We start from the raw sequence: 27,934 nt of genomic DNA on the forward strand, positions 1-27,934 counted from the left end.
TCGACTTCTCTATAGGTCCCGGACCTATCTTTTTTGCTCATCGATCTTTTTTTCAATACTTCATCTTTTTTCCCTGATTTGTGATGCCACGTGCTGCTTTCTCATTTGCCACATCATCCCCGGATTTTTGAGGGATAACACCCCTAGGTCGAAACCCTCTTGAACATAAACATAAAATACCAATCCTCATTTATTTTCACATGAAACCTAGCATGTATCTATCAACATATTTTAAGGGAAACCATTTAAATTCTTACAAAAAACCTATTATGTTTCTAAGATTACATTTGGCATGAACACATAAAGATGAAACTAACATGCTTGACCAATCACCTCTAGGTCAAAACTCTCCTAGCCAAAACAAACAAAACCCTTGCATGCTTATACATAGAACTTTTAAGCCAAAGCAAACATAGCATCAAATCATAGGGAAAACCCTAGGTATCATAACATCAATACCACCATGCTCATGATTTTAAGATCAAAACAAATATTCATAGCAAGATATTGACATAACACCATACATCAACAATCAATCCAATACACGCATACCCTGAGTATACATATCAAAAGATTACAACAACGATAAGAGCCATTTTAAGGATAGAGATTTCATTACCTCCTTTGATAGAAATCAAAGAACTCAAAATAACAATGGTCACCCTCTTGTTTGCTAGCCTCCAACACCTTATCATCATCACCAAATCATTAGACCAAACAAGCCAAAATCCCAAAAGAACAAGAGAAGAGGAAGATCAACACTTAGTATTGAGGAGATAACCTAATCTTAAGAATCAAAACAAAACACAAAGGGCCACACCTATGGATTTCGAATCCTTCCTCTCTTCTTCTCCTCCTTCTCCTTATTTCTTTCTCCTTCTCCTTCTCTCTCTTTCATGCAGCCACTCTCTCTCTCTCTCTCTCTAGCCGTCGGTCCCAAGGAGCCAAAATGGCTCTTCTCTTCTTTCCTTCCCTCTTTATCTAACCAAAGGCAATTACTAGCCTAATGAAAAGAAGGTAAGTTTCCTCTTCTGGCTTATTTCTTTTATTTTTGATTTTATTTGATTGAAGAAAAATAAATGAGACAAATCCTTTCCCCTTTTCTCACCCTTGCCGTCCACTCTTTCCCTTTCTTAACTTTTATATTTTTTTTCCTTCATTTTAATTAACTAAAATTATCCTAATAAAAGAAATTAAAAGTGTGTAGAAAATTCTATGCAAGTGCACCATGCAACTATGCACCTGCACACACTTAATTACTAGGGTGCATCACTACCTACCATGCATCTTGGTACATTCAATCAAAACTCAATTATTCACAAATTAAATTAATAAATAAATAAAACAATTAACAATTAAATTCAAATAATTTCTAACAATCAATTTAAACAAATAAATAAAATAATTCACAACACTTAACAATTAAATAAAACAAAGCACAAAATTAAATAATTAAAAAAAAAATTGGTGCGCTACATGGACATACAACTTGAATGGTGCAAGATTAAGTTCTTTGAATTTGGTTTGTGTTAGTAGACATATATTAATGACTTCCTAACTTCCTACATCTCGTAACTCTAAAGTCACCTGTAGTAAAATAAACATAACTAGAGATGTAGAACTCCAATTTAGACTATCTTTATACCATTAGAAAGAATATCAACAAATATCTTAACTAACTATAAAATAACAAACTCTAATTCCCTAGGCTGATTTCGAATTTACTAAGCACAAAATCTTATTGGGCTTTTGGGATTTATGTAGGCTCGATCCATAACACTTTTTAATAATATCATAATTAATTTATTCTTATGAAATCAACCCCTTTTCCACCAACAAGACTACTAATATCATAAACCTATACTATACTATAATAATCATAACTACTAAAGAAATTAAACCTTATGTTATAATTAATATTCTTAAACTATAGGTTAAACTTATAAAATTCATAACTGTTGCTACGAGTTTCCAACTAAGTCCCGACTTGAACCAAAATCCACAGAATCTAACATACTACAAACTAATACTAACTACTACTACTACTGCTGCTGCTGCTACTACTACTGCTACTACTGCTACTACAGCTATTGTTGTTGCTCCTGCTGCAGCTGCTGCTGCTACTCCTACTCCTGCTACTACTACTACTCCTGCTACTCCTACTACTCCTACTCCTACTCCTGCTACTACTTCTACTACTCCTACTACTCCTACTACTACTACTCCTACTACTGCTACTACTCCTACTACAACTGTAACGCCCTAAACTCCAGGGATTGTTACGGTGTGCCTTGTAAACAGTGCTAAACTCGCTAGTCGAGTCATTTGGCCAAAATCGTGTAACTAAGTATGATTAGCGGTTTAGGGACTAAATTTTTTGGATAAGATATAACGTTTCATTAGAACGTTTAATATATATATGTTGGGATCCCAAAATTATAATTTTAGAGTCTACTACAAGAAAATATTTACAACAGGTCGTTCTATGCGGCAAAACAGGGTTTAACCCTAGTTCCTCTTCAAACCTCGGCCGTGGTGGACAAGCAGCTACATATGTACACATCATCACCTAAGCTCTCCAACTCAAGGATGGTCCAACTTTCTTTTGCATTTACCTGCACCACATAGCACCTGTGAGCCGAAGCCCAACTAGAAAACTTAATATGCTCATGAATAGTTATAACATGGCATCGAATTATAAGGCACACGCCTAGCAGATATAGCACTATTCCAGCAGGCAACAAATCCACATAATGTTGAGTATAACACATCAACCAATGATCATAATAATCATCCAGGACTCTTAGCCCCAATATAGAAACGCAATGTTGAGTATAATACATCAACCAATGATCATAATAATCATCCAGGACTTTCAGTCCAAACAAATAGGTGACAATCGTAAAAGTCACAAAAGTGGGTACAGCCCCCTCTAGCCATGTGACGATAGGGTCACTCGGGCTTAACTGATAAGTGAACCTATCATAAAGTTTGACCAGGATAGGTGTATGGTGAATAGTCACCAACATAACCTTCCTCATGACCTTAGAGTCATAACCCTGGAACATCGTTCCCTAGCCATGTGACAACAGTCACTGGGCCATATGCCCTGGCTCTGAGTAACTAGTCTTAGACTAGCCAAGCGCTTATAAGTTCATCGACCTTAGGGTCGGTCCAGCATTAATGCCATAGAACTATTCAATGCTGATATCGATTAGATCTAATCTTCATTTGGCTCGGCGTTCATGACGCTATGCCATTTCTGACTCTTAGGTCAGTGTCCCTGACTAGTCAGTGCCATAAACAAGTAAGCAATGCCACCAAACATATATCACATATCCAATATCCATTATCCATATACAAGCATTCAACATGCTTACTTAACAAGTACTAGTACAATTAGGACCATGCATGAACACAGAGGCTCAAGCTCTGAACAATATCATACTTAGTATATAAAGCATGTCCTAATCACATGTTTCTCGTGCATCATATGCATCATATTTAACCATCCAACATGCACCAAGAATAGCCATGCATGTCACATATACACAGGGTGCAGTTTTTGTAACGTCCCAACTCTAGGGACCGTTACGGTGTGCCTTGTAAACAGTGCTAAACTCGCTAATCGAGTCATTTGGCCAAAATCGTGTAACTAAGTATGATTAGCGGTTTAGGGATTAAATTTTTTGGATAAGACGTAACGTTTCATTAGAGCGTTTAATATATATGTTGGGATCCCAAAATTATAATTTCAGAGTCTACTACAAGAAAATATTTACAACAGACCATTCTATGCGGCAAAACAGGGTTTAACCCTAGTTCCTTCTCAACCTCGGCCGTGGCGGACGAGCAGCCGCATATGTACACTTCATCACCTAAGCTCTCCAACTCAAGGATGGTCCAGCTTTCTTTTACCTTTACCTGCAACACATAGCACCCATGAGCTGAAGCCCAGCAAGAAAACACAATAAAGCAGAGTATACTATCAGCAATGATCATAATAATCATCCAGGACTCTCAATCCCAATATAAATAGGTGACAGTCGCAACAGTCACGAAAGTGGGTACAGCCCCCTCTAGCCATGTGACATTAGGGTCACTCGGGCTTAACTGATAAAAGAACTTTTCATAAGTTTGATCAGGATAGGTGTATGGTGAATAGTCACCAACATAACCTTCCTCATGACCATAGAGTCATAACCCTAGAACAGCGTTCCCTAGCCATGTGACAAACAGTCACCGGGGCCATATGCCCTGGCTCTGAATAACTGGTCTTAGACCAGACAAGCGCTTATAAGTTCATCGACCTTAGGGTCGGTCCAGCGTTAATACCCCATATGAGTCATTCTTGCTGATATCGATTAGATCTAATCTTCATTTGGCTCGGCGTTCATGATGCTATGCCATCTCTGACTCTTAGGTCAGTAAAACACGACCAGTGTTCAACCCATTGTGAACTTGACTAGTAAATCACAGCTTCACAAATGGATCTAACACCATTGCCGAATCTGACTAATAAGTCAGTGCCATACACAAGTAAGCCATGCCACCAAACATATATCACATGTCCAATATCCATAAACAAGGTATTTAGCATGCTTACTTAACAGGTACTAGTACAATTAGGACCATGCATAAACACAGAGGCTCAAGCTCTAAACGATATCATACTCAGTATACAAAGCATGTCCTAATCACATGTTTCTCGTGCATCACATGCATTATATTTAACAATCCAACATGCTCCAATAATAGCCATGCTGTCACGTTTAATAATCAACCAACATGCATCAAGAATAGCCATGCATGTCACATATACACATGGTGCAGTTCTCTTACCTCATATTCGAGCTAGAATGATTAAAAGAACGACCCTTGAGAACGATCAACTTTTAGTCCTTTAGCGGTCACCTAGTCATAACCAAAATATAGGATACCATCAATAAAAATGATCAACATAGGTTCCCAAACCAATATCTAGCCTCCGGGACATCAATCCACACTTAACCGGGTAGTAAGATCGACCCCGAGGCCTAAGGCTAGCATCCCCAAGTCAAACACCCATTTCTGGCCAAAACTGCCTCTATGGGCCGCGGCCCTCCCTAGCCATGCTGCAGCTCACCTTCAGACAGAGGCAAAATCCTCCCTAGAAACACACACAGGTCGCGACTCACCATAGCCAGGCCGCGGCCCTTTACGCAAACCAGCAAGCCACCAGCTTGCTTCCCTGCATTTTCCCTCGAAACCAAACCCTCAAACCAGTCCCAAACCTCAACCTAACATCCAATTCAACCACTAAACATCATCTACAACTCACCCTCATCAAAACCCAAGTTAAACATCAATCAAAACTTCCATTAATCCAAACTTTCCACAAAGAATTCACAAGCTGAAAACTAAAGCCCAAAATAGAGGACACCATAAAATTAATGGCTAGAACTTACCTCAAGCTTGCTTTAGGTTCCCCTCATTGAAAGAACCAAGGTCCTAAGTCCTCAAGCCTTGCTCTCCTAGCTTGTTGCCTCGGTTTGGGTTCTCAAAATTCAAAGGAAAATGAAGGGAGGAGCGTGTACGGGAGAGAAAGAAGGAGATGAGGATGATGCTCTGTTTTTTGTTCTGAATTTCTACAGCCTTGAAGTCAATATAAATCCAACCCAAATGACCTAAATACCCCTAGGTCATTAAAAGTTTCTAAAGCCTTCCCAAGGGCAAAACCATCATTTCCCGCTTATCTCGTTAATTATAATTAACGCTCTCCAATTCCCAATATTCTCAATAATCTCACATACCAATAAATCATATCCCATTACCCTTTTATTCCCAGTAATGCTCTAATCATCGAAATGACCCCGAGACTCACCCCGAGCCCCGAACTTAAGCCCGTTATGACTAGACCGAACACTTACATTTCATGATCGCCTCATGCCGAATAGCTCGAACCAATCCACCTTATAATGTGGCCAGATTAATTAATCACAACCATGCACCCAAAATACACAATTACGCCCACAACGGCCAAATTACCAAAATACCCTTATAATCATAAATACACCCATATGCATGCATTTACCATCATATGATAATATAATTCACATAAACATGCATATGATCATTAAATAGTATCATAACTCAATTATGGCCCTCCCAGCCTCCTAATCAAGGTCCCAACCCTTATTAGGAAATTCGGGGCATTACAGTTTTCTTACCTCAGATTCGAGCTAGAACCAATATAAGAACGACCCTTGAGAACGATCAACCTTTAAGCCCTTAGCGGTCACCTAGTCATAACCAAATATGGGACACCATCAATAAAAATGATCAACATAGGTTACCAAACCAAAATCTAGCCTTTGGGACATCAATCCAAACTAATCCAAGTAGTAGGAACACTCTCGAGGCCTATAGCTAAGTTCCCGGGGTCAAAACGAGCAAACGGGGTGAAAACAGGGCAAGGGCTGCGGCCCTGGCACCTTGGGCCGCGACCCCCAGAATTTCCTGAATCAAGCACTGCGGCGCCCAACACCAAGGGCCGCAGCGCCCAGCAAGGTTAGAACCCCTCTCCTTCTTCATCGAGCTAGGGTTGCGGCGCCCAAGAATGGGCCATTCCCAAACGTATTTTCAACTTCTAAAAGTTTCCAAAATCATACCCAAACATTCCCCAATCATCAAAACAAAGTTCTCAAACTTCCCAAAGCTCCATAACCCTCAAAACCCAAGGTTCAAACCAACCAAAAACTCAACAATTTACAAAGTCCAATTCTAAGCTTAAAAACTTTAGAAACTCAAAACTTCAAACTTAGATCACCTTTGATTGGGTTGTTTTCCGTCAAATCCTTCAGTTAAGAAGCTTCTAATCTTTCCTAGGATTGCTATGCCTTGACCCTCGCTTGATTCCGACTCCTCGAACTCGAAATTCCTTCAAGAAAGCTTTGAATTGTAAAATAAGCTACCGGGAAGGGAGAGAGAGATTTTCTAACGTACGTTCTTATCTGACAAGCTACTTCAAGCTTAAGTAACCTCAAATAAAACCTAGGGCTCAGGGTCCCGAAAACACCCCCGGGGACATTATAGTCAAAACTTCCAGAATTCCATCGTGATCTCAAATACTCCCAATTTATCATCAAATAAACATTTCTATTACCCAATAATTGACCCCGTTATGACAAAACCGCTAACTCATAATCTAGGATCGTCTCATGCCGAATAGCTCGAATATATCTCCATAATAATAAAATCTCATTCACAAATTACAATATGCACCCAATTTACAAATATGCCCTCAACAGGCCAAATTACCAAAATGCCCTTATGATTATAAATACACCCATATGCATGCATTTATCATCATATAATAATATAATTCACATTAACATGCATATGATCATTTAATACCATGATAAATCAATTATGGCCCTCCCGGCCTCTTAATCAAGGTCCTAAACCCTATTAGGAAATTCGGGGCATTACAACAACAACTACTACTACTACTACTACTACTACTACTACTACTACTACTACTGATACGAACCACACCAACGATTGTGGTGAAACCCGACACCAAATATGGCATCCACCAAGAACACACGAAATGGGAATGAAGAATCGCGACCCAATGCTTAGCCAAGCACGAACCTTGGTATGAGGAAGACGCCACAAACGGGGATGGGAATCCGTTTGATAAGTCGGATTGAACGCCACAAGGAATACCCTTGATAAGTTCGAATAGTCTCTTCAAGAACTCAAGAAGAAAACCTCTCAATTTTCATTTCATCAAAATCTGATTTTCCCAAACGTTTACAAGGCCTAATATAGCCGAAAATTACATCAAGACAAGCCCCTTTGTCTTCCTAAAGAAAACCGAAAATTAAAGACAAGCCCTTTGTCTTCCTAATGAAAACCGAAAAATTAAAGACAAGCCCTTTGTCTTCCTAATGAAAAGACTCTTGGACTCACAAAAGTCAAGTGTTTGACTTTTTATAAAATAAACAAAGACTAAATAAAAAATACAAGATGACAAAATACAATAAGACTCATCAAGCTCCTAAACTAAGTCTACTTTGATGAGTAGGATTAGTCTTTGTTCTCCTTCAGTGTTGACCACGGTCTCCTCTTGTTTTAGGACTCTGTGAACTAGGCTGTTAAGTTCTTCTTTGAATCTCTTGGCTCGTGCCCTCGTCACCGGACCAATTGGGACTTGACTTGGATCTTTAGTCTTGGTGTCCTCATCATTCCCCCCCTCTTGAGAAGGATTTGACCTCAAATCGTCACCTGCATCAAAAGGACTCAAATCAGAAACATTAAAAGTAGCACTAACAGTATACTCACCAGGTAAATCGAGTCGGTAGGCATTGTCATTGATCCTTTCAAGTACTTGAAATGGACCATCTCCTCGAGGTAGCAATTTGGAACGTCTTTGTGCTGGGAATCGTTCTTTCCTCATGTGTAACCATACCCAATCACCGGGCTCAAAAACCTGCTTATGACGACCCTTGTTAGCTTGCTTAATGTACTGTTCAGTCCTTCTCTCTATGTTGAGTCGTGCCCTCTCATGGATTTGCTTCACAAATTCTGCCTTCTTCTTTCCATCTAAATTCAAATGCTCAAAAACAGGTAAAGGTGATACCAAAGGAGTTAGAGGATTAAAACCATAAACAATTTCAAATGGTGAAAATTTAGTAGCAGAATGCATGGAACGATTATAAGCAAACTCAACATGTGGTAAACAATCTTCCCAAGTCTTATTATTTTTACTTATGATAGCCCTCAACAAGGTGGATAGAGTCCTATTAACTACTTCTGTTTGACCTTCGGTTTGGGGATGACAAGTAGTAGAAAATAATAGTTTTGTCCCAAGTTTACCCCACAATGTTTTCCAAAAGTAGCTTAAGAATTTAGCATCCCTATCTGATACAATTGTCCTAGGCATACCATGTAATCTCACAATCTCCCTAAAGAACAAATCTGCAACGTTAGAAGCATCATCAGTTTTATGACAAGGGATAAAATGAGCCATCTTAGAAAACCGGTCTACCACCACAAAGATTGAATCCCTCCCACGCTTACTTCTAGGTAAACCCAACACAAAATCCATCAAAATATCAACCCATGGTGAACTAGGAATAGGTAGGGGTGTGTAAAGGCCATTTAGTTGAACTCTCGATTTAGCTTGCCTACAAGTGACAAACCTACCACAAATTCGTTCAACATCTCGTTTCATGTGGGGCCAAAAGAAGTGCTCCTGTAACATAACTAGGGTCTTAGCAACTCCAAAATGTCCCATCAACCCTCCCCCGTGGGATTCCCGAACTAACAAGTCTCTTAGAGAACAATTAGGTACACACAACCTATGCTCCCTAAACAAGAAACCCTCATGCCTATAAAATTTTCCCTCAGCAGATTTTTCACAAACACCATAAATCTCCCCAAAGTCATGGTCAACAGGATAAAGCTCCTTAATGTGTTCAAAACCAAGTAACTTAGCATCAAGAGTAGAGATTAAGGCATACCTGCGAGAAAGGGCATCAGCAACCACATTCTCCTTACCTTGCTTATACCGAATGACATAAGGAAATGTCTCAATGAACTCAACCCATCGTGCATGTCTCTTGTTGAGCTTGTGTTGGCCTTTCAAATGTTTCAAGGATTCATGATCTGTGCGAATCACAAACTCTTTCGGCCACAAATAGTGCTGCCATGTTTCTAAAGCTCGCACTAGTGCATACAACTCTTTGTCATAGGTGGGGTAATTAAGGGCAGCCCCACTTAGCTTTTCGCTAAAGTATGCAAGCGGTCTCCCATCCTGCATAAGAACAGCGCCAATACCTATACCAGAAGCATCACATTCAACTTCAAACGTGTTAGAAAAGTTAGGCATAGCAAGTAAAGGAGCATGAGTAAGCTTGTATTTAAGTAGCTGAAATGCCTCCTCTTGTGCTTCACCCCATGTAAATGTTACATTCTTTTTGATAACTTCTGTAAGTGGTGCGGCGATGGTGCTAAAATCCTTCACAAACCTCCTGTAAAAGCTAGCAAGTCCATGAAAACTTCTAACATTACTTACACTGGTGGGGGTCGGCCATTCTTGGATGGCTTTGATCTTCTCCTCATCAACCTCAATACCTGTAGCACTCACAACAAAACCTAGGAAAACAAGCCTATCGGTGCAAAAAGTACATTTCTTGAGGTTAGCATATAATTTCTCTTTCCTAAGCACATCCAAAACAGAATGAAAATGTGAGGCATGATCATGCAAGCTCTTGCTATAAATAAGAATATTATCAAAATACACAACAACAAATTTTCCAATGAAAGCACGCAATACATGATTCATTAATCGCATGAAAGTGCTAGGTGCATTAGTTAATCCAAAAGGCATGACTAACCACTCATACAATCCATGTTTAGTTTTAAATGCAGTTTTCCACTCATCTCCTTCTTTCATTCGTATTTGATGATACCCACTCTTAAGATCAATCTTGGAAAACACACAAGAACCATGCAACTCATCTAACATATCATCTAAACGAGGGATGGGATGTCGATATTTTACCGTTATGTTGTTAATGGCTCGACAGTCAACACACATCCTCCATGTTCCATCCTTCTTAGGAACGAGAATCACTGGAACAGCACAAGGGCTCATGCTTTCTCTCACATGACCTTTCTCCATCAATTCTTTGACTTGCCTTTGTAGTTCCTTAGTTTCGTCAGGATTACTTCTATATGCTGGTCGGTTTGGGATTGAAGCACCTGGAACAAAATCAATTTGATGTTCTATCCCTCGAATAGGTGGTAAACCATGTGGTACCTCCTCGGGAAACACATCCTCGAATTCCTGCAAAATAGAAACAACAACACTAGGCAGCGAAGAATCAAGTTGGTTAGTGTTCAAAAGAGCCTCCTTGTACATGAGTAAAATCATTGGTTGTTTTGTAAGCAATGCTCGCTTAACCTCACTTTTTTTTGCATAAAAATTATTTTGTTTTCTCTCTAATTTTCCCTCATTGATCGAACTCTTCTCTTTCTTTTCTCTCTCACTTGATTCGACCCATTTCTCTCTTTGTCTCTCTTTTTTCTCACTCTCATTCATCTTTTCACTCTCCTTCTTTTGCTCACTCAATTTTTTTTTATCACTCAATTTTTGCAACCTCATTTGGTCTTCATACACTTGCTTTGGCGTCAATGGAGCTAGAGTGATTGTTCGTTGATGGAACGTGAACGAGTACTTGTTGGTGAAGCCATCATCTTGCACTCGCCGATCAAATTGCCAAGGCCTTCCTAGAAGGAGGTGTCCAGCTTGCATGGGAACCACATCGCACAATACCTCATCCTCATACTTGCCAATTCGAAATGATACCAGCACCTGTTTTGTAACCCTCACTTCACCACTATCATTCAACCACTGCAACTTGTATGGACAAGGATGTTTAAGCGTTGGGAGCCCCAGCTTTTCAACCATGGAAGAACTAGCAACGTTAGTGCAACTACCACCATCAATAATAATACTGCATACCTTGTCTTTCACTTGACAACGAGTGTGAAAGATGTTCTCTCGCTGCACCTCTTCTTCCTCTTCTTTTGCTTGCAAGTTTAAGGCTCGTCTTGTGACTAGTGCAAGCATTTCACCAGATTCTGCCCCAAACTCCTCACCACCCATAGAAGCGTCCTCCAATGGTGGCATGTCATCAAGATCATCTTCCTCTTCGGAATCTATCTCCCCATTATCCCGAATTACCATAACTCGCTTGTTTGGACATTGGCTAGCTATGTGTCCTCGCCCCTGACATTTGAAACATTTTATCTCACTAGAACGGGACGAAGTAGGGGATGTTTTACCTTGAGGGGTCGTGGCTGGTTTTGGTGTAAAGGATGAAGTAGGTTGGTCTTCTTCCTTCTTTGGATAGTTCGACCTCCAAGGTGTTGTACTTGTATTGTGTGGGCTCGGTCTTGGCCTTGAACTTGTACTACCCTTCTTGAGCTGCCTCTCAACTTTGATTGCCATATGCACCAAATCCTCCAATTCCACATAATGGTGTAGCTCAATTGGATTAGCAATCTCTCGATTCAACCCATTCAAAAACCTTGCCATGGTTGCCTCCCGATCCTCTTCAACATTGGCTCTAATCATAGCCATCTCCATCTCTTTGTAATACTCATCAACACTTTTGTATCCCTGACGAAGACCTTGCAACTTAAGGTATAGATCTCGATAATAATGAGGTGGTACAAGCCGTCGCCTCATCACCCTCTTCATAGCCTCCCAAGTGTCAATGGCACGATCTCCATTTCGCCTCTTGTTGATGCACAACTGATCCCACCAAACAACAGCATAATCAGTAAATTCAATGGCAGCTAGTTTTACCTTCTTCATGTCAGAGTAGTTATGACAATCAAAAACCAACTCCATCTTCTTCTCCCACTCAAGGTATGCTTCAGGATCGCTCTTCCCCTGAAATGCTGGAATTCTCATCTTGATATTTCCTAAATAATTATCTACCTGGTTCCTAGCTTCTATATCCCGACCATACCTCCTATGGTTACCCGCCGACATCCTATCAAACTCTTCATCAGAAACTACCTCTTCCAAATCCCCTTCATTCTCATCCTCCCTTTGGTACACCCTATTCCTCCGTGGCCTCCGTTGTGTTCCCTCTTCTACCCTATCCAACCTCTCATGTAATTGTTCACACTCCTCCCTCAACATCCTCCTCATCTCCCCCATTAAAGCTTCAATTTGTAGGTTTGGAACTGTAGGTGGTGGAGTGTCTTTGCCTGCATTTCTTTCTGTAGTTTGTGACATGATTGAAAATCTGCAAAAAAATAAGGTTAGAACAGTTATAGAAAAAGACCTCACCACACTCCCTCACGTGTTTTCACTCAAAAATTGTCACTCAAGTCCACTCGTGTTTCACTCAACTTTGATGGCTTTTATCCTCAAATAAGCTCACGTGTCTGCCTTTTTCCACTCGTATTCTTCTTTAAGCCCTTTGAAAACTAATCAAACGGTAATATGGAGGTTCAAGCAGCAAATCCTACCAAACGAACACCGATGAAAAATTGGCGAAAACTGATGATTTTTGGAACACTTGTGTGGGGTTTTGGCAAAAGGCCTCTAGACCATAGGGAACAAGAATAGAACAAAAATTTTTAAGAGAGGTTTCCAGACTCTTTTCTTTTCCTTTCTTCCTTTCTTCTCTTTTTTTTTTTATCTCTCAAATTTGATAAACCAGATACTCAATTCCTGAAAAGAAAAAAAAAATGAATACCAAAGAGCTAACCCGAAAACCAAGCAATCTGTGTTACTAAAACAGATTCAAGAACAAACCAATTCTATGATTCAACAACACTCCCAATAACATGAAAACCCATCTGTGAAAACCAATAACAATACTCCCCAAAACAATCTGTGGTACACGCCCAATAACAGAGAACCAATATTCCCCAAAACCAATAATAGAGAACCAATCAATCCGTGGCACCAAAACAATCTCAGATTTCACCACAAATAAAGCAACAATTGAAACCAGGGACACAATTGAAACAAGGGAATTAACAATGCCAATTTGTGGCTCTAGAGTACTTTCGGATTTCACAAAAAAAAATCAATTGAAACAAGGGATAACAAAGGAATTGAAACTTTGTGTAGACTAGTTTCGGATTTCAAGGGATTTCACGAAGAAATAATGGAAACTTTGGAAATAAGGAAATGATTGAACAAGGAAACAATTCGGTTTTTACAATAAGAACCCTAATTCACGAATTTAGAAACAAAAAGAAAACAAATTAGGGGAAATTTCAGAAACCCTAATTCAATTGCACGATTTGAACAATGAAACGAAAAAAGAAAAACAAGGAAACAAATGAAATAAGGAAATTAACTATAGTAGCTTCGGATTTCACAAGAAAAAAACAAGGACAAAGAACTAAAAACACGACTAGATGATGAATTTTTTTTTTTATTTCAGAAACCCTAATATAAGAACACGAATTGAATAGAAAAACACAAAGGAAAGGATAGGCCAAACCGGATGATCCTAAGCTCTGATACCAACTGATACGAACCACACCAACGATTGTGGTGAAACTCGACACCAAATATGGAAGCCACCAAGAACACACGAAATGGGAATGAAGAACCGCGACCCAATGCTTATCCAAGCACGAACCTTGGTATGAGGAAGACGCCACAAATGGGGATGGGAATCCGTTTGATAAGTCAGATTGAACGCCACAAGGAATACCCTTGATAAGTTTGAATAGTCTCTTCAAGAACTCAAGAAGAAAACCTCTCAATTTTCATTTCATCAAAATCTGATTTTCCCAAACGTTTACAAGGCCTAATATAGCCGAAAATTACATCAAGACAAGCCCCTTTGTCTTCCTAAAGAAAACCGAAAATTAAAGACAAGCCCTTTGTCTTCCTAATGAAAACCGAAAATTAAAGACAAGCCCTTTGTCTTCCTAATGAAAAGACTCTTGGACTCACACAAGTCAAGTGTTTGACTTTTTATAAAATAAACAAAGACTAAATAAAAAATACAAGATGACAAAATACAATAAGACTCATCAAGCTCCTAAACTAAGTCTACTTTGATGAGTAGGATTAGTCTTTGTTCTCCTTCAGTGTTGACCACGGTCTCCTCTTGTTTTAGGACTCTGTGAACTAGGCTGTTAAGTTCTTCTTTGAATCTCTTGGCTCGTGCCCTCATCACCGGACCAACTGGGACTTGACTTGGATCTTTAGTCTTGGTGTCCTCTTCAGCTACTGCTACTGCTACTGCTACTGCTACCACTACCACTACTACCACCACTACCACCACTACCAACACTACCACCACCACCACCACCACCACTACCACCACTACTACTGCTACTACTACTACTACTACTACTACTACTCCACCACTACCACTACCACCACTACCACTACCACTACCACTACCATTACCACCACTACCACCACCACCACCACTACCACCACCACCACGATCACCACGACGACGACCACCACCACCACTACCACCACCACCACCACCACCACCACCACCACCACCACCACTACCACTACCACTACTACTACTACTACTACTAGCTAGTTAAGTAAATATTCTGGGACTCTACAGTATTTTAGGTATTTAGTATAGTATCGAGTTATCGGGTAATGGGAATGAATAATCAATGATATATTTGGAATTAGTGAGATTAGGAGGGAATGCCGAGGATTTTGACCATTTTTCCCCAGGGGACGTTTTTGGTACCCCGAGCCTCGAGATTAGCTTGAGCAAACTTAAAGCCTTAAGAAAACACAAAAAACACTTGAAGTAGCTCACCCAACCGCCTCCCTCTCTCTCTCTCTCTCTCACTCTCTCTCTCTATTGTGAGTGAAGTTCTTGAGGAATTAAGGAGATTCTTGGCTGAAGACTTGGAAATTGAAGGCTTGGGTTAGGATTTGGGACTGATTGCAACTAGGAGAGCATCACTTATAGTAGAGGTAGAGCTTTAATCCATGTTAAGTTAATGTTCTGACAAGTTTTTCTTGAACTTTGAGTGTTCTTGAGCTTATAGCTCAAATGTTGTGTTTATGAGTTTTGATGGGTTTTCAATCAAATTTTAAATTTGGTTTAGTTGCTGGGGATATATTGCATCTGTTATGGGGATTAAATTGTGGTTTTATAATTGAATTAGGATGGTTTTGATTGAGTTGGCTGAAGAAAAACCAGAGAAATTCTGGGTTCGTGGGGGCGGGTCGCGGCCCTGTTCTTGGGTGTCGCGACCCTATTGAACCCAGGGGCCAAGGAGGGTGTCTAACGCGAAGGCGCGCCGCGACGCCTGTTAGGCTGCGCCGCAGCGCGTGTCTAGTGAGAAGGGAGGCTAAGGTCTCTATCTTGGGTGGGCCGCGGCACAGGTTCCTGGGGCCACATCGCTTAAGGGTTTTTGAGTGTGGGAACTCAACCCTAAGGGCTCGGGATCGATTCTACTACCCAGTTTAGTAGAATTCGAGGTCCCAGAGGCCAGGACTCGGTCCGGAAGCCTTTATTTGCATGTTATTGATGGAATCCTATATTATGGTTGTGACTAGGTTATCTCTAGGGGCTAAGAACTGGGATCGTGTTCGAGGGTCGTTCTTATTTTATGTTATACTCAGATCTGAGGTAAGACAATTGCACCCAATACGTGATACATATGATTAGGGCTTGGCTCGACTGTTAATAATTGTTATGAATAGAGCTTGGGCCCCTGAGAATGATTATGTTTAAGTTATCATTTCGTTTATTGATTAAATATACCTTAATAGTATGTACTTGATTAAGTGTTACATGACTAATCGCAAGGTTTGCGTAGCTAGGGCTAGGCTCCGTTAAGGAGCATGATTATTACTATGTTTGCAATTTCTTGATGATATATTATGATTAATATGTATTCATGCTTGTATTGTTAAAGTATGCCTATATGTATCTAAATACCTGGTTCAGGGCTTGTCTTTTTAGTCAAGGACAGCAATAGCGCGTTGCACGCTGGTCGAAAGGCTTAGGCCCAAATTAGCAACGTGCTATTACGTTGGTCGACCCAATGCTCGATGGAAAACAAAAGTGTTTGGCTAGCTCTATGGCTAGTTACCTAGAGCTAAGGGCGAGGGCCATAGGTGACTCTATGGTCACATAGCTAAGGCATAGGGCCCCGGGGTTGACTCTATGGTCAACTACTCAGGGCAGCGGCCCCAGAGTGATCCAATGACCATTTATTTGTAATTGTATGCCTGTATGAGTAGGTTATTACTGTTGGACATGCTAGATAAGTATTTGAGAATCTGTATTTTCTGTTTATGCACATGTTTAAGTTTTCTTGCCTAGCCTTGGCTCACGGGAATATGTGGTTCAGGTAAGGGAAAAGGAAAGCTTGACTAGCCATGAGTTGGAGAGCTTCGGTGGCGGCGTGTACATATGCGATTGCTCGTCCACCACGGACGAGGATTATCTTAAAGGAACTAGGGTTGTAGCCCTAATTTTGCCGCTTAGGTCAGGCGATTGTAATTTTTTATGTATATACACCCTCTTAAACACTTGTTTATAATATTTTGGGGATCCCATGTATGTATGAAACTTTTTAAATAAAAGTCAACAATTCCTTTGACCAAAAATTTTAACCCTAACCCTCGATGTTAACCTTAGTTACACATTTATATCCAAATGACTTGATTAGCAAGTCTAACACAATTTAAAATACACAATGTGACAGTCTTAGATTAGGAGGGCGTCACAACTTGGTATCATAGCTGCCAAGGTTTAAAGGTTCCTGAAGACTAGTTGGGCATGTACTTTCGCCACTAAAGACAAGCTTGACTCAGGGTTTGGTAACTATTTATGTGGTTATGTGTTTAACTACTTAAATGTGATATAAATGCCTTATCTGTGTGCCTGTCTAGGAAGCATGAGATAATCTGATAGGGATTGGCCCTTGACTATTGCATGAATGATAAAGAACATGCATATTAGCATTGTTATACTTGTGTAGATTCCTAGATATGTTTATGTGCGTCGTTAATTGCTTATGAATGCCAGAAATGCTTATTAGCATTGTTATTTGTTGATGAATATTAGGAAGTGCTTATTAGCATCATGATGAGTATATTATGTGTTGGCATACTTATTAGCATTGCATCTGTTTGATCTTGGACCATCAGGCGGAAAAAGGTATAGTTATTACTTACCTAACGGCCAATTTGATCACTGCAGAGTGGGCTGAATATCAGTATGAATCCTCGAAGGTCAGAGAGGTTAGCTAGCCAAGAGTTACAGGCCAAGGAAGGGAATGACCAGGGCCAGGCCCCACTGCCAGCTCCAGAAAATTGGCAACAAGTGCTTGCTGGTATGCAAGCTAGATTAGAGAGACAGGAAGAAGAGATTCACCTCTTGAGACAACAACAGGTTCTAGCAAGGAACCCCCAGCCCACAGTACTATCAGTGATACAGCTAGAGGTACCAGTGGTAGTGCAGCCCCAGGAAAGGGGAGATAGATGGGAACCCGTATATGAGAGGCTCAGGAAACAACACCCTCCAAGTTTTGAGGGCAGCTCAGATCCACTGAAGGCTCAGCAATGGATGACCATGATAACCACTATCCTGGACTTTATGAGGGTAGGTGGTAATGAGAGAGTGGCTTATGCCACTTACATGTTTTGGGAGGATGCCCGAATATGGTGGGAGGTGGTATCCCAAACCAGAGTAGTTTACACCATGGAATGGGAAGAGTTCAGAACTTTGTTCAATGAGAAGTACTACAACGACGCAGTTAAAGCTGGGAAGGCTAAAAAGTTCAGCAAGTTACTTCAGGGTAACATGACAGTAACTGATTATGCACTAAAGTTTAATAGAATGGAAAAGTTTGTCGAGGATCTGGGGCCCACTGATAGGACCAAAAGAGAAATGTTTCTCTAGGGGATACAACCTATGATAGTTGGGATGTTCGTATTACTAGTGTGCCAGGATTGACCACCTACGCACAGGCTGTGAAGGAGGGGCTTACAGCTGAGAGCGCAAAGAACAAGGTCTGGCATGAGAATGCGGCCAAAATAGATTATAGGAGGCTGGGACCTCCATTTACATGTTTTGGAAGGGGCGGAGGCCCCAGTGACCAAAAGAGGAAGACTCTGGATACAGTTTCAGCTTTAGGGCCTAATTAGAGGTGACGGGGCTTACAGATGGGCTGCCAGGGTGGTGATGAGACCTGGAGAGCATTCCCAGAGTGTACTTGGTGCAGAGGCACCATATTGGGGAATGTTGGGAGAAGGCCTGTTTTGTTTGTGGCAGTGTGGGGAATCTAAAGAAGGACTACCCGAGAGCCAGAAAGGAAGAGCCCAAGAAGGGGGATAGCCTGACGCCAGCTTGGTTGTTCACCTTGACCTAGGCAGAGGCCGAGGCTAGCCCCTCAGTGGTTACAGGTCAGCTTTCTAGTGCTGGAACCTTCTATACTATTTTGATTGATTCGGGTGCTACACACTCTTTTGTTGCTAGTAGGATTATAGATGGATTGTTTAGACCATGTGACTTTTATCCTGTGGGGTTTGGTAATATGCTGCCTACTAGGGAGCTAGTGATTTTCAAGAGATGGGTTATATCACTACCAGTTATAGTGGATGGCAGGGAATTATCATTTGACTTGGTGGAGTTGGTGATGACTGATTTTGATATAATTCTGGGTATGGATTGGCTAGAGAAGTATGGGGCAATGATAGCTTACAAGAAGAAGATGGTAACCTTTGTGCTCGAGGGCGAGATCCCATTTGTTTTCGTTGGCACTGTGCATGGACCCCGTATACCTATGATATATATACTTAGAGCTAAAGACCTATTGTAGGGGGGGATGCATAGGGTTCTTATCTAGCATGGTGGATACCACTCAGGTCGTGCCAGTGGGACCAGGACAAACCTGATTAGTCTGTGAGTCTCTAGACGTGTTTCCAGAGGATCTGCCAGTGTTACCTCCACACAAGGAGAATGAGTTCATGATTGAATTGGCGCCAGAGACAGAGTCGGTGTCTAGGGCACCTTACAGGATGGCTCCAGCTGAGCTGAAGGAACTAAAGGTTCATCTACGGAGTTATTAGACTTGGGTTTTATCAGGCCCAATTTCTCTCCATCGGGTGTACCAGTTCTCTTTGTGAAGAAGAAAGATGGTTCTCTGATGATGTGTATCGATTATCGAGAACTGACCAAGTTGACTATCAAGAACAGGTATCCTTTGCCAAGGATTGATGACCTGTTTGATCAGTTGCATGGTAGGACGATTTTCTCCAAGATAGATCTTTGATCTGGTTATCACCAGCTGAGGATCAAGGAGGAGGATATACCGAAGACAACTTTTCGCACCAGGTACGGGCATTATGAGTTTTTGGTGATGTCATTTGCACTAACTAATGCCCAGCAACATTTATGGATCTGATGAACAGAGTGTTCAAAGATTACCTAGATCGGTTTGTGATCGTTTTTATCGATGATATACTCTTAGTCAGAGACAGAACGCGAGCAACACCTCAAATTGGTACTACAAAGGTTGAGAGAGCATAGGTTGTATGCAAAATTCAAGAAATGTGAGTTTTTGTTGCCACAGGTGACTTTCCTAGGTTACATAGTCAGTTAGGATGGAATTATGGTAGATCCAATGAAGATTGAGGCAGTCAGAGATTGGCGAAGACCAAAGAACACATAAGAGATCAGAAGTTTCTTGTGATTGGCAGGGTATTACATACGCTTTGTGGAGGGGTTTACCAAGATTGTGTCATCACTGACAGAGTTAACATGCAAGAATCAGAAGTTCAATGGTCAGACAAGTGTGAAGACAGCTTCTAGAAGCTGAAGAAGAGTTTGATCACCGCTCTAGTTTTGAATCTTCCTACAGATCAGAACAAGTTTGTGGTTTATTCTGATGCCTCGAGGCAGGGCCTGGGTTGTGTTCTTATGCAGACAGGGAAGGTGATTGCCTATGCATCACATTAGCTGAAGGAGTATGAGAAAAGATACCCCACACATGATTTAGAACTTGCAGCAGTGGTTTTTGCACTGAAGGTGTGGCGGCACTACTTATACAGTGAGAAGTGTGAGATATACACTGACCACAGAAGTTTAAAATACTTATTCACTCAAAAGGATTTGAACATGAGGCAAAGACGTTGGTTAGAGCTGGTAAAGGATTATGATTGTGAGATCCTCTATCACCCTGAGAAGGCCAACATAGTTGCAGATGCCTTAAGTCGGAAGGGTCCGGGACAGTTATATAGTGCTGGCAGATATCAAGGGAGTTAGCTGACAAAATGACTAGAGCGGGAATTGCGTTAGTAGTGGGCCAGTTAGCCAGCATCACCCTACAGTCTACTCTTTTGGAGAAGATTAAGGAAAAGCAGTTAGATGACCCACAGTTGGGGCAGATTAGAGGGGATGTACTAGCTAAGGTAGCTAAGGACTATATGATTTCAAGCATTGGCTTGTTGAGATACAAGGATCAGATCTGCATTCTGATGGACACTGGGATCAAACGGGAGATTCTGGATGAATCTCATACAACCTCTTATTCTCTACATCCGGGCACCACGAAGATGTACCAGGATCTGAAAGTTTTATATTGGTGGCCTGGGATGAAGAGGGACGTGACTGAGTATATGGCAAGGTGCCTGACCTGTCAGTTGGTGAAGGCAGAGCATCAGAAGCTAGCAGGGCTGTTGTAGCCTCTAGATATCCCGGAGTAGAAGTGGGAGGACATCACGATGGATTTCATGGTGGGATTGCCCAGGATAGTGGGACAGCATGTTTCAATTTGGGTCATCATGGATTGGCATACGAAATCAGCTCATTTTCTACCAGTGAAGGTGAATTACACGGTTGACCAGTATGCGGATCTATATGTGAGAGCTATAGTTCATCTTCGTGGGACTCCGAGGTCTATCGTGTCTGATAGGGACCCTATCTTTACTACCAAGTTTTGGGGAGGTTTACAAAGGGCGATGGGTACACAGCCAAAGTTCAATACAGCTTATCATCCTCAGACCGATGGTCTGTCTGAGAGGACTATCTAGATATTGGAAGACATGTTGAGAGCATGTGTATTGGACTTTGAAGGGTCCTGGAGTAAATACTTGCCTCAGATAAAGTTTTCTTATAACAACAGCTACCAATCTACTATTAGAGTGGAACCTTATGAGATGTTGTATGGTAGGAAGTGCAGATCACCCATTCACTGGGATGAGATGGGTGAGAGGAAATATTTGGGTCCTGAGGTGGTTCAAAGGACAACTAAGGCTATGGCGAAGATTAGAGCTAGAATACTCACGTCTTAGAGTAGACAAAAGAGTTATTCAGACACAAGGCGGAGGAACTTGAGTTCCAGGTGGGAGACTATGTCTTCCTTAGGGTCTCACCACTGAGAGAGGTGAAGAGATTCGGGAAGAAGGGAAAATTAAGCCCTAGGTTTGTGGGACCATTTGAAAACCTGGAGAGGATCGGTCAGGTGGTCTATAGGTTGGCCTTACCCCCTGCACTGTCTTGTGTGCACAATGTATTCCATATTTCCATGCTTAGGAAGTATGTGTCAGATAGGACTCATGTACTGAGTTATGAGGACCTGGAACTGGACAAAAATTTGACCTATGAGGAACAGTCAGTTCAAATTTTAGACAGGAAGGACAAGGTCTTGAGGAACAAGACTATACCTTTAGTTAAGGTATTATGGAGGAACAACAATGTCGAGGAAGCGACTTGGGAGCGGGAGGCAAATATGCAGACTCAGTATCTCGAGTTGTTCATGTAAAATTTTGAGGATGAAATTTCTATAAGGAATGGATAGTTGTAACGTCCCAAATTACCTAATAAGGCTTACGGCCTTAAGTAGGGGGCCAGGATGGCAATATATGGAATTATATGTTTATATGATATATTTGTGTATGATTATGTGATTATGTGAGTTATATGATAATACAACTAGTTATGCATGTTTAGGAATATTAAATATGCATGTGGGCCCGTTTCTTATTAGAAGGGCAATATTCGTAATTTGGTATGTTATGGGCATAATTGTATATATGTGCATATATGTGAGAGACCACATTATTATGTGGGTTTATTTGGGTTACTCAGCACGAGACGATCCTAGGGAGCAAGTTAGCAGGAAAGTCACAACGGGACCCAATACCCGACTCGGGGTGAGTCAAGGGGTATTTTAGGTATTTAGTATAGTGTCGGGTTATTGGGTAATGGGAATGAATAATTGAGGATATATTTGGAATTAGTGAAATTAGGAGGGAATACCGGGGATTTTGACCATTTTGCCCTCGGGGACGTTTTTGGTACCCCAAGCCTCGGGATTAACTTAAGTAAACTTAAGCCTTAAGAAAACACACAAAAAATACTTAAAGCAGCTCACCCAACCCACTCCCTCTCTCTCTCTCTCACTTTCTCTCTATTGTGAGTGAAGTTCTTGAGGAATTAAGGAGATTCTTGGCTGAAGCTTGGGAATTGAAGGCTCGGGTTAGGATTCAGGACTGGTTGCGGTTACGAGAGCATCACTTACAGTAGAGGTAGAGTTTAATCCCTGTTTAAGTTAATGTTCTGACAAGTTTTCCTTGAGCTTTGAGTGTTCTTGAGCTTTTAGCTCAAATGTTGGGTTTATGAGTTTTGATGGGTTTTCAATCAGATTTTAAGTTGGGTTTAGTTGCTGGGGATATGTTGCATCTGTTATGGTGATTAAATTGTGGCTTTAGAATTGAATTGGGTTGGTTTTGATTTAGTTGGCTAAAGAAAAACCAGAGAAATTATGGGTTCGTGGGGTCGAGCCGCGGCTCTGTTCTTGGGGTGCTGCAACCCTCTTGAACCTAGAGGCCAGGGAGGGTGTCTGATGGGAAGGCGCGCTACGACGCCTGTTAGATTGTGTCGTGGTGCGTGTCCAATGAGAAGGGAGGCTGAGGCCTCTGACTTGGGCAGGTAGTGGTACAAGTTCCTGGGGCCATGGCACTTAAGGGGTTTTGAGCCCCGGGAGGGTTTTTGAGTGTGGGAACTCAACCCTAAGGGCTCGAGATCGATTCTACTACCCGATTTAGTAGAATTCGAGGTTCTAGAGGCTAGGACTCGGTCCAAAAGCCTTTATTTGCTTGTTATTGATGGAATCCTATATTATGGTTGTGACTAGGTTATCGCTAGGGGGCTCAGAACCGGAATCGTGCTCGAGGGTCGTTCTTATTTTACGCTATACTCGGACCAGAGGTAAGAAAACTACACCTAATACGTGATATATGTGATTAGGGTTTGGCTCAACTGTTAATAATAGTTATGAGTAGGGCTTGAGCCCCTAAGAATTGTTATGTTTAAGTTATCGCTTTGTTTGTTGATTAAACCTACCTGAATAGTCTGCACCTGATTAAGTGTTACATGATTGATCGCATGGTTTGCATAGCTAGGTCTAGGTCATGTTAAGGAGCATGGTTATTACTATGTTTGTGATTTCTTGATAATATATTATGATTAAAATGTATGCATGCTTGTATTATTAAAGTATGCCTATCTGTATCTGTTTTTTGTATATGTTTCTAAATACCTGATTCAGGGCTTGACTTATTAGTCAAGGATGGCAATAGCGCGTTGCGCGCTGGTCAAAAGGCTTAGGCCCAAATCAGCAACGTACTTTTACGTTGACCGACCCAATGGTCGATGGAAAACAAAAGTGTTTGGCTAGCTCTATGGCTAGTTACCCAGAGCTAAGGGCGAGGGCCCCAGGTGACTCTATGGTCACATAGCTTGGGCATAGGGCCCTAGGGTTGACTCTATGGTCAACTACTAAGGGAAACGACCCCAGAGTGGTCCAATGACCATTTATTTGTAATTGTATGCCTATATGAGTAGGTTATTACTGCTAGACATGCTAGATAAGTATATGGGAATCTGTATTTTCTATTTATGCACATGTTTAATTTTTCTTGCTAAGCCTTGGCTCACGGGTGCTATGTGGTGTAGGTAAGGGAAAAGGAAAGGTTGACCAGCCATGAGTTGGAGAGCTTCGGTGGCGACGTGTACATATGCGGCTGCTCGTCCACCACGACCGAAGATTATCTCAGAGGAACTATGGTTGTAGCCCTAATTTTGTCACTTAAGTCGGTCGATTGTAACTTTGTATGTATATACACCCTCTTAAACACTTATTTGTAATATTTTGGGGATCCCATGTATGTATGAAACTTTTTAAATAAAAGTCAACTATTCCTTTGACAAAAAATTTTAACCCTAACCCTTGACGTTAACCTTAGTTACACGTTTATATCCAAATGACTTGATTAGCAAGTCTAACACAATTTAAAATACACAGTGTAACGGTCTTGGATTAGAGGGTGTTACAGTCTCCATTATTGGTTGAACACTGAGAGGCATAGGAAGGGCCTCGTGTCGCCTCCGTTTGCGGCTTCCTTAAGGAAAGGCTTCGAAATATGTTTATTTTATCTCAAGGTTGACTTCTCTTATGAGAATATAATTAGTGATATATTTCAAGTTTGACTGACCCTAAGGCACACTCTTGAGTTCAATCATTAATTGAAAATAATAGGTTACACTCCGAAGGTGTCTGTAGGCTTTTGAGCACGACTAGTGCATCTTGATCAAAGTAGCAGTAGTTCATAAGTCAAAAGAGAAAAAGGCGTTTATAAGTTTTCACTTAAGAAATTGAGATTTGTCTCAAAATTAATTTGGAGTTAGTCTGACCTGCCCCAAGGCCAGTCCATTAATTTTCATATCAATTTATCGTGAATTAGTATATAATTTTTATGTGTTTTTATATGTTGCATTCATGCATCATGTTTACTTTTCCAAATAAAACCTGGTATTTATTATATGTTTTAATTCATTATATTTTATTTCTTTATTTCCAGCAACAATGGTTAATTCTCTTATTCTTCATCAAGTACTTGAAAACTTGATTAAGAATAAGAGAATTAACCATTGTTGCTGGAAATAAAGAAATAAACTATTGGAAAGGATTCCATTTAGTCTTAACCACATAAGAAGATGGTATGAAGGGATTCACATTGTCTTTGGAACACAAAACTTGTACGGAGCGATCTATGATCTACCTCTAGAGGTTCCAAGCTTTTCATCCAGCTTTGTTGAACATGAAAAATATGGTGAATGGATGAGATTGAATCACCGGGCACGTCAATGCATGTTATCGACCATGCATGGCAATATTAAGGAAAGATATATGGTCATTGAAACTGCATACGAGATGTGGGCCATGATAAAGAATGATGATCTAGCACATGCTCAATTTTTGAAATACGGGGTAAATTTGATTTACTCAAAAACTCTACTTTAATATTTTGAATGGTTGATTCAAAATTATGCCACTAATATTATTTTTCATATGTTCATTCTTCAGGGATGCAAAAATATTTTTGAGAAAAAGAGTATTGCATTGAAACTATAACGCCCTGGATAACCAAGACCGTTACACTGTGTGTTTATAAAGGTGCAAGACTTGCTAATCAAGTCATTTAATCAAAACGTGTTACCAAAACTATAGTTGAACTAGGGTTAAAAGATTTTGGTCACAAAAGCGGCATTTCTTACAAATAAACATTTTCTATTTACATGGGATCCCAAAAGTAATAAGTTAAAGACTGTTTACAAAAGATTTAAGATCTAGATACAATGATTAGCCACTCTAAGGCAAAATAGACGGTTAAGCATTTTTCGTCCTGTTCCACCCCTTGGCCGTGGCGGCCGAACAGCTGACTATGTACATTCAGCCCCGCAGCTCTCCACCTCAAGGTTGGTCCAACTTGCCCTTGCCTTTACCTACACCACGTAGCACCCATGAGCCAAGGCCCAGCAAGAAAACACAATAACAGAGCATAATCATTCAACAAACAATCAGATTACTCATATTGCATAAGCATGTACTCAACAGTTTAACCATTCATGTTAATCAAGTATTCAGCATACCAATTATATCATTCCATATCAACAATCAATCCACACATGATAACCAGGGTTAACGCCCTTAGGCCACACCCTCAATTATCCCACTGACTCTGGCCCGCTTAAACCGAGCTTAGTGAATATTAAGCTGTCCTCGGATACCAGTGGCCGAGCCGCGCCCTGTGCGCAAGTATTATTTATGACACCCTTAGGTCGTTTATCACATTTCCCATGGTGTAATACCATCTATGACATTATACAGATATCGGGAGCACTTAGTCCCATCACAAACACATAACCGGGTGTAGTTTTCTTACCTTTAGATTCGCTAGCTTTGTTCAACTGATCCTCAAGCACGATCCCTCTTGAGCCCTAGCGCACACCTAATCACAACCATAGATTGGAATCATCACCAAACCTAAAGTCCAAAACCTAGCCTTGGGACCAATCCCGAGCCCTCGGGAAGCTCTAATTCCACCAAACGGGGTGGTGGAATCAAACCCCGAACCCCTGGGCAAAAATCCTTGAAAATAACCCAGAAACCCTTTTCTGGAAACAGAGTAGCACTACAGCACTCTTTGAAGGGTGCTACAATGCTACAAACAGGGCCAAAAATGCCCCAGACAACATGGCCTAGCGCTATAGCGCCCAATGGATAGCACTGTAGCGCTAATCACAGTACAGCAAACCCTGTATTTTTCTCCTTCGATTTTTCCCGAGCCAAACCTTACCAAAACTCCTCCAAACTTCAACCAAACACAAAAAAAAGCTTATCAACATCCTCCACTCATCCCAAACATCCCAACCACACATAACTCAAACACATGCACCCCAAATAAAGGAAATCACCATGGCTAAACCTAAAGTTCAGAAACTCAACAAAACAGCAACTGAAACCATAGAACTTAAACTAGAATTCCTTACCTTTGCTGGATGAGCTTAGCCTAGGTTATCCTCCTCACTAGCTCAGCCTTCACCTCCTCAAAGCTCAGCCTCAATTTCCCTAGAATTCCCACCAAAGCTCAGCTCAAAATCCTTGTTTACATAAAACCAGAAACTGAAGAAAAACAACCTTAGACCTTACCTCAAGTGAATGGATTGCCCTTGCTAAATCCTTGCTAATTCTTCAGGCCAGACCAAGGACCTTAGCCTCAAGCTTCTACTCTGACTCTCCCTATGTTTCTGCCCCAAAAGACCTCAAGCACTGATGGAGAAAAGCTTAAACCGAGAGAGAGAAAGATAGACTTCCTATTTCTCTTTTTTTTTCCTCCTTTTCCTTCTTTTCTTTCTTTTTCTTTCCTTCTGTTTCTAGACTTCCCACTAAGGCATAAAGCCAAAAAAACACCTAAGTCTTATCCCTTTTAAGCCAAACGACCACAATACCCTCCCCTAATTCCTAAGCCTTTTAATCCACCTAGGGGCATTTTGGTCATTTCACCCAATTCCCGCTAATTCCTCGAGTGTCTCTAATATCAACAGCTTACTTC

The sequence above is a fragment of the Humulus lupulus genome, chromosome 1 (assembly GCF_963169125.1).
Source record: "Humulus lupulus chromosome 1, drHumLupu1.1, whole genome shotgun sequence".
In the NCBI taxonomy this organism is placed as follows: Eukaryota; Viridiplantae; Streptophyta; class Magnoliopsida; order Rosales; family Cannabaceae; genus Humulus; species Humulus lupulus.